The following is a 6,402-nucleotide window of genomic DNA, read 5'->3' on the forward strand; positions in this document are numbered from 1 at the left end:
GGGCTCAATCCCAGGTGCTCCAGCAGCCACCATGCCCCCACCTCTAGACTGCTACACATTCAGACAGTAGAGGCCACAGTAGCAGTGTTCCCCACACTTCGTTGTTAGCATCTCCATGTCTGCCAGTCCTCTGATTTAATTCTTATGGTTCATTATAGCAACTTTTAATATAAATTTTTTTATTAAAGATTAACTTTTTATTTATTTGAAAAGCAAGAGTTACAGAGAGATCTTCCATCTGCTGGTTCACTTCCCAAATGGCTATACAATGGCTGGGGTTGGGCCAGGCTGAAGCTGAGAACCCAGAGCTTTATCTGGGTTCAGGCGTCCAAGCACTTGGGCCATCTTCTGCTTTCCCAGGTGCATTAGCAGGTAGCTGGATTGGAACTGGAGCAGTGGGGACTCGAACCGGTGTCCATATGGTATGCCAGCACTGCACCTGAAGGCCTAACTTTCCACTCCACGACCCTGACCCCGGCTGGCCCTAATTCAGTTATTTTAAAGAGAAACAATGTTACTGTTGAAATCATGAGTATGAAATGCTAGTTGTGTATTTTTAAACATGTTAAATATGTATTATATGGTATTTTGAAAAGGTTTATTTATTTATTTGAAAGGCAGAATTATAGACAGGCAAAGAGAGAGAGAGGTGTCTTCCATCCACTGGTTTACTCCTAGGATGGCCACAATAGCCAGAGCTGTGCCGATCCAAAACCAGGGACCAGTAGCTTCTTCCAGGGGCCCAAGGACTTGAGCCAGCTTCTGCTTTCCCAGGCCATAGCAGAAAGCTGGATCGGAAGTGGAGCAGCCGGGACTCAAACTGGCATCCATATGGGATGCTGAGACTGCAGGCGGCAGCTTTACGTGCTATGCCACAATGCCGGCCCCTACATGTTTACAAAATACATAGCTATTCAGGTTAAAAATGAACATCTAGGTAAGCCAAGAACAGTTCATCCCCACGATGCTGTGTGTGGGCCGGCTCAGGGGAATGCTAGTCTACTGGCTAACAACACCTGGCTTTGCAGGTGCAGGGAGCTGGCACTCAGCACCCAGCTCTGTGACCGTGGGAAAGTCACAGCAGCCCAACTTCTGGTCTTCCAAATGCAGATAACAGGACTAGCTTTCAGGGCAGGCATTCGGGCTGGTGGTTAAGAAACCTACATCCCACTTCAGAGTAACTGGGTTGAAGTCCTGATTTGGGGGGCTGGCGCTGTAGTGTAGTACACTAAGCATGTGCCTTTGTAGCCATCTGGGGAGTGAACCAGCGGATGGAAGATCTCTGTCTCTTTTCTCTCCTTCTCTCTTTCTCTCTCTGCCTTTCAAATAAATGTTTTTTAAAAAAGAAAAATTTATCTAAAATATTGAAAATCAAGTCATCGTAAATTGGATCAGTTTGTGTAGATAAGAATTATGTCAGGGGCTGGCGCTGTGGTGTTTCGGGTAAAGCCACCATTTGCAGCACTGGCATCTCATTGGTGTCGGTTCAGGTCCCGGCTGCTCCACTTCCAATCCAGCTCCCTGCTAATGCACCTGGGAAAGCAGAAGATGGCCCAAGTCCTTAGGCCCCTGCAGCCATGTGGGAGACCTGGAAGAAGTTCCTGGCTTCGGATCAGCACAGCTCCAGCCATTGCAGCCATTTGGGGAGTGAACCAGTGGATGGAAGACCTCTCCCTCTGTCTCTCTGCCTCTGCATCTCTGTAACTCTGCCTTTCAAATAAATAACTAAGTTTTTTTAAAAATTACATCAAAGGGCTTCCAAAAGTTCATGGAAATGGAGTTATAAATGACTTTTCCATGATATTTAAACATTTTTAAGTTATTTTCATGGCAGCAAGACAGAAAGAGTGCGTGCTCCCCAAATGTCCACAGTGGCTCCCAGCTGGAGCCAAAGCTGGCAGCCGGGACCCCATCCAGGTCTGCCACATGGTGGCAGGGGCAGGAATCCAAGCGTTTGCACCTCGCTGCTACCTCCCAGAGTCTGCAGTAGCAGGAAGCTGGAGGCAGGGCTCAGCTGGGGAGCAAGTCAGGCACTCTGATGGGAGACTGGCATCTCAGCTGCGAAGCCGAGACCCGCCCCTTCCGTGAACTGTTTGAAGCTTCCTCACTTGCACGTGTATATGTCCGTGTGTGTGTGTAAGTAACCAGATCTCGATCCATTTTGCCTGCATCTTCCCTCATTTATTCATATGTGTTGCAGCTCACTCCATGTCAAGGTCAGTGGATCTGCCTCATTCTCTCTGAGGCTGTTCCATTATAGGCACGCCATACAATGTATCTCTTCGGAATCCCCTCGAGGGCTGCCTCCTTTTCTTTCTTTCTTTCTTTCTTTCTTTCTTTCTTTCTTTCTTTCTTTCTTTCTTTCTTTCTTTCTTTCTCTCTCTCTCTCTCTCTCTCTCTCTCTCTCTCTCTCTCTTCTCTTTCTCTTTCTCTTTCTTTCTCTCTTTATTTCTTTCTCTCTCTCTCTTTCTCTCTCTCTTTCTTTCTCTTTCTTTCTTTCTTTCTTTCTTTCTTTCTTTCTCTCTCTCTCTCTCTCTTCTCTTCTCTTCTCTTCTCTTCTCTTCTCTTCTCTTCTCTTTTCTTTTCTTTTCTTTTCTTTTCTTTTCTTTTCTTTTCTTTCTTTCGACAGGCAGAGTGGACAGTAACCCTGCAAGGCGGGCAGTATGGTTCCACTTTAGAGAGGAGAGTGGGTCTTCCCTGGCGAAGCCGAAGCATCAGTGCAGAGTGCCCTGGAGCCTGCGGGATGGGGAGAGGATGCAGGTGCAGCAGAAAGGGAGTGCGTGCTGTGAACTGCGAAGTCGGTGATTGCATGATTAAAAGCATTGCAAGTTAGAGAGAGAGATGCTGGCTGCCTAAGAGGTCGAGTGATAGCTCATGTTCCAGTTCACAGCTCTCTGAACTGTCGAGAGTCTGCTGTTTGTAGAGCTAGATTCCAGCACATTTCATTATTATCATGTTTTATTTGAAAGGCAGAGAAAGACACAGAGAGAAATGAGAGAGAAAGAGTGAGTGAGTTTCTGTCTGCTGGTTCACCCCCCAAATGTCTGCAGGTACTTGGGCCACCTTCCAATGCTTTCCCAAGTGCATTAGCAGGAAGTTGGATCAGAAGTGGAGAAGCCAGGACTCAAACTGGCGCTCTGCTGTGCCACAATGTCAGCCCCTAGACTCCAGCAATTTTTGAGTTGATGCAACCTGGGCTTGTGAGTAGCACAGATGGGAATGAGGGCATCTGATTAGAAAAACCTTAAGAATTCCTTCCATTACGAGCCTAACTAGACTGTGAACTGGAGCTGAAGGTAGCACGGGTTTCTTTAACAGGTGCATTTTGCTAATGCTTAGATTTTGATGGGGTCCCTAATGGTCCCAGAGCAGGAAGTGGATCCTGAAGGAACTTGGATCAGTCTGCAGTTAGTTCCTGAGGCTGCACACGTTCCATTAGCATGTTGCTTCTGCCCAGTGGCCTGTGATAACACACAGCATGCGGAGAGACAGTAATCACAGCGGGGGCTTGCATAGCGATTTCAAGTGTGCAAAGGCATTTGAAGCTCATGACAAACTCTCAGATGGATGGGAGCAGCAGCTTCTACTGATCTCATTTTACAAATGAGAAAACCTAGACACGGAAGGGCGGGCCATGGCTCAGCCAGTGACGGCGTGAGCTCCCAGCCCTCTACTTCGTAAGCTACACCACACGCCTCCAGACTCTGCGGTTTTATTTTTCTGTGGAGAAGGAATGCGAGGGGGCCGGCATTGTGGTGTAGCAGGTTGAGCTGCCCCCTACACAAGAAAGGATCCAGATCCTGGCTTCAGGCTGGCCTAGCTCTGATGTTGGGGTCATTTGGGGAGTGAACCAATGGATGGGAGAGCTCTCTCTCACTCTCTCTCCTTTTCTCCCTCTCTCAGTGTAATTCTGATCTTCAAATAAATAAATTAAAAAAAGATATGGGTGGGCATAAAATGAGTCTTTTTTAAAGATTTATTTATTTTTGAAAGAGTCACACACAGAGAGAAGGAGAGGCAGAGAGAGACAGAGAGAGAGGTGTTCCATCCACTGGTTCACTCCCCAAATGGCCGCAATGGCCAGAGCTGGGCTGATCCATAACCAGGAGCCAGGAACCTCCTCCAGTTCTCCCACGCAGGTGCAGGGGCCCAAGGACTTCAGCCATCTTCTGCTGCTTTCCCAGGCCATAGCAGAGAGCTGGATCAGAAGTGGAACAGCCAGGACTCAAACTGGTGTCCAGGCGGCAACTTTATCCACTACATTTGTGTGCTGGCCCCACAATGAGTCTTGTTCATGAAGACCTCCATCTACCTAGGGTGCCCCAAGTGTGTTTTGTTGTTGTTGTTGTTGTTTAAAAAAATGAGCCACAGCAAATACAGTGTGTTCTATAAAGTTTTGATGCTGTTGGCTGGATCATACGCAAACAAATGTCCATTGGAATAGTCTTCACTTGATGCTGTGGCAAAGGTTAAGCCGCCAACTAGAGCACCAGCATCCCATATTATGGGCATTGGTTTGAGTTTCTGCTGCTCCGCTTCCGATTCAGCTCCCTGCTAATGCACCTGGGAAAGCAGTGGAAGATGGCCCAAGTGCTTGGGCTCCTGAACCTACTGTGAGAGACCTGGAAGAGGCTCCTGGGTTTGGATGGGCTCAGCTCCAGCCATTGTGGCCATCTAGGAAGTGAACCAGCAAATGGAAGACCTCTCTCTACCTTTGCCTCTCCTTCTCTGTAACCCTGCCTTTCCAATAAATAAAATGTTTTTTTTTTTTTTAAATAGTCTTCATTGTCTCCATGTTTTAAATGTTTCACAATCAGAGATAAAATTGTAGGGGCTGGGGCTGGGGCATAATGGGTAAGGCTGCCACCTTCAGTGCCAGCATCCCATGTGGATGCCAGTTTGAGTCCCGGCTGCTCCACTTCTGATTCAGCTCTCTGCTATGGCCTGGGAAAGCAATGGAGGATGTCCCAAGTCCTTGGGCCCCTGCACCTGCATGGGAGACCCAAAGGAGGCTTCTGGCTCCTGGCTTTGGATTGGCACAGCTCTGGCCATTGTGGCCATTTGGGGAGTGAACCAGTGGATGAAAGACCCCTTTCTCACTCTCTTTCTCTCTGCCTCTCCTCTCTCTCTGGGAGGGAGGAAGGGAGGGAGAGAGAGAGAGAGAGAGAAAGAGAGAGAGAAAGAAAGAAAGTTGTAGGAATGGGTGTTTGGCGTAGTGGTGAAGTCACTGCTTAGGCAGGTGGGTGCTTGGCACAGCAGTTAAGTTGCTCTGTGAGACACCTGTGCCCCATGTCAGAGTGCCCGGCTCAAGTTCCAGCTATTCTGCTTCCAATCCAGCACCCCGGGAGGTGTGCATCAAGTGCTCAATGGCTCAAGTACTTGGGTCCCTGACACCCATGGGCAACACCTGGACTGAGTTACGGGATCTTGGCCTCAGCCTGGCATAGCCCTGACTTTTGGGAGCATTTGGGGAGGTGGGAGATTTCTTTCTATGTCTCTGTCTCTCTCTGCCTTTCAAATAAAAATGAAAATAAACATTTTGAAAGATGCCACTCGGGGTGCCTGAGTTCAAGTTCTGACCCCACTCTTGATTCCAGTTTCCTGATAACGTGCACCCTGGGAACACAGGTGGTGGCTCATGCAGCTGGGTCTCTGCTGTCCATTTGGGAAGTTTGTGTTGAATTCCTGGCTCCCAGTTTGGGCCGGACCCAGCTCTAACCATTCCAGGCAGTTGGGGTTGAACCAGCCAATAAGAACTCTGTCTCACTGCCTCTCAGATACATACAGACATACATCAAACAAACAGACAAACAAATCGAGACTGCTGGGAGTGACCGGACGGGAATATAGGAGGAGAGCTTGGGTAGGGGACTGGTCATGCTGTGTGTCTTGATGTGGTCGCCACTTAAACAGATGTTCTTGCTCTGTGAAAACTTGTCGGACTGTGCATTACTGCCTGGGACGCGTCTGAGCTGCCTGGGGCGGGCGTTGTGGTGCAACAGGTTAAGCTGCCTCTTCGTATGGCAGAGCAGCGGAGTGCCTGGGATTGAGCCCCACCTCCGCTAGTGATCCAGCTCCCTGCTAATGCTCCTGGGAGGGAGCAGGGATGGCCGCCCACGTGGGAGACCCAGATGGAGCTCCCGGCTCCTGACTCGAGTCTGGCCCAGCCCTGGCCGTTGCTGGCATTTGGGGAGTGAATCAGTGGCTGGAAGATTCTCTCTTACTCTCTCTCCCTCTCTCTGTCACTCTGCGTTCCAAACATTTTTTTTAAATTTACTAAATGTTTTATAATGACTTTATAAAGGGATTAGGAAAAAATAAAGAATTTGATGCTTTTTCCTTCACAAATGATCAGGTTCTTGGGAGTGACAGGAAGTGGTTTCAAAATCAGTCACTTGGACG

The sequence above is a fragment of the Oryctolagus cuniculus genome, chromosome 19 (genome assembly GCF_051225735.1).
Source record: "Oryctolagus cuniculus isolate XC-2025 breed Fujian yellow rabbit chromosome 19, ASM5122573v1, whole genome shotgun sequence".
NCBI classification, from domain to species: domain Eukaryota; kingdom Metazoa; phylum Chordata; class Mammalia; order Lagomorpha; family Leporidae; genus Oryctolagus; species Oryctolagus cuniculus.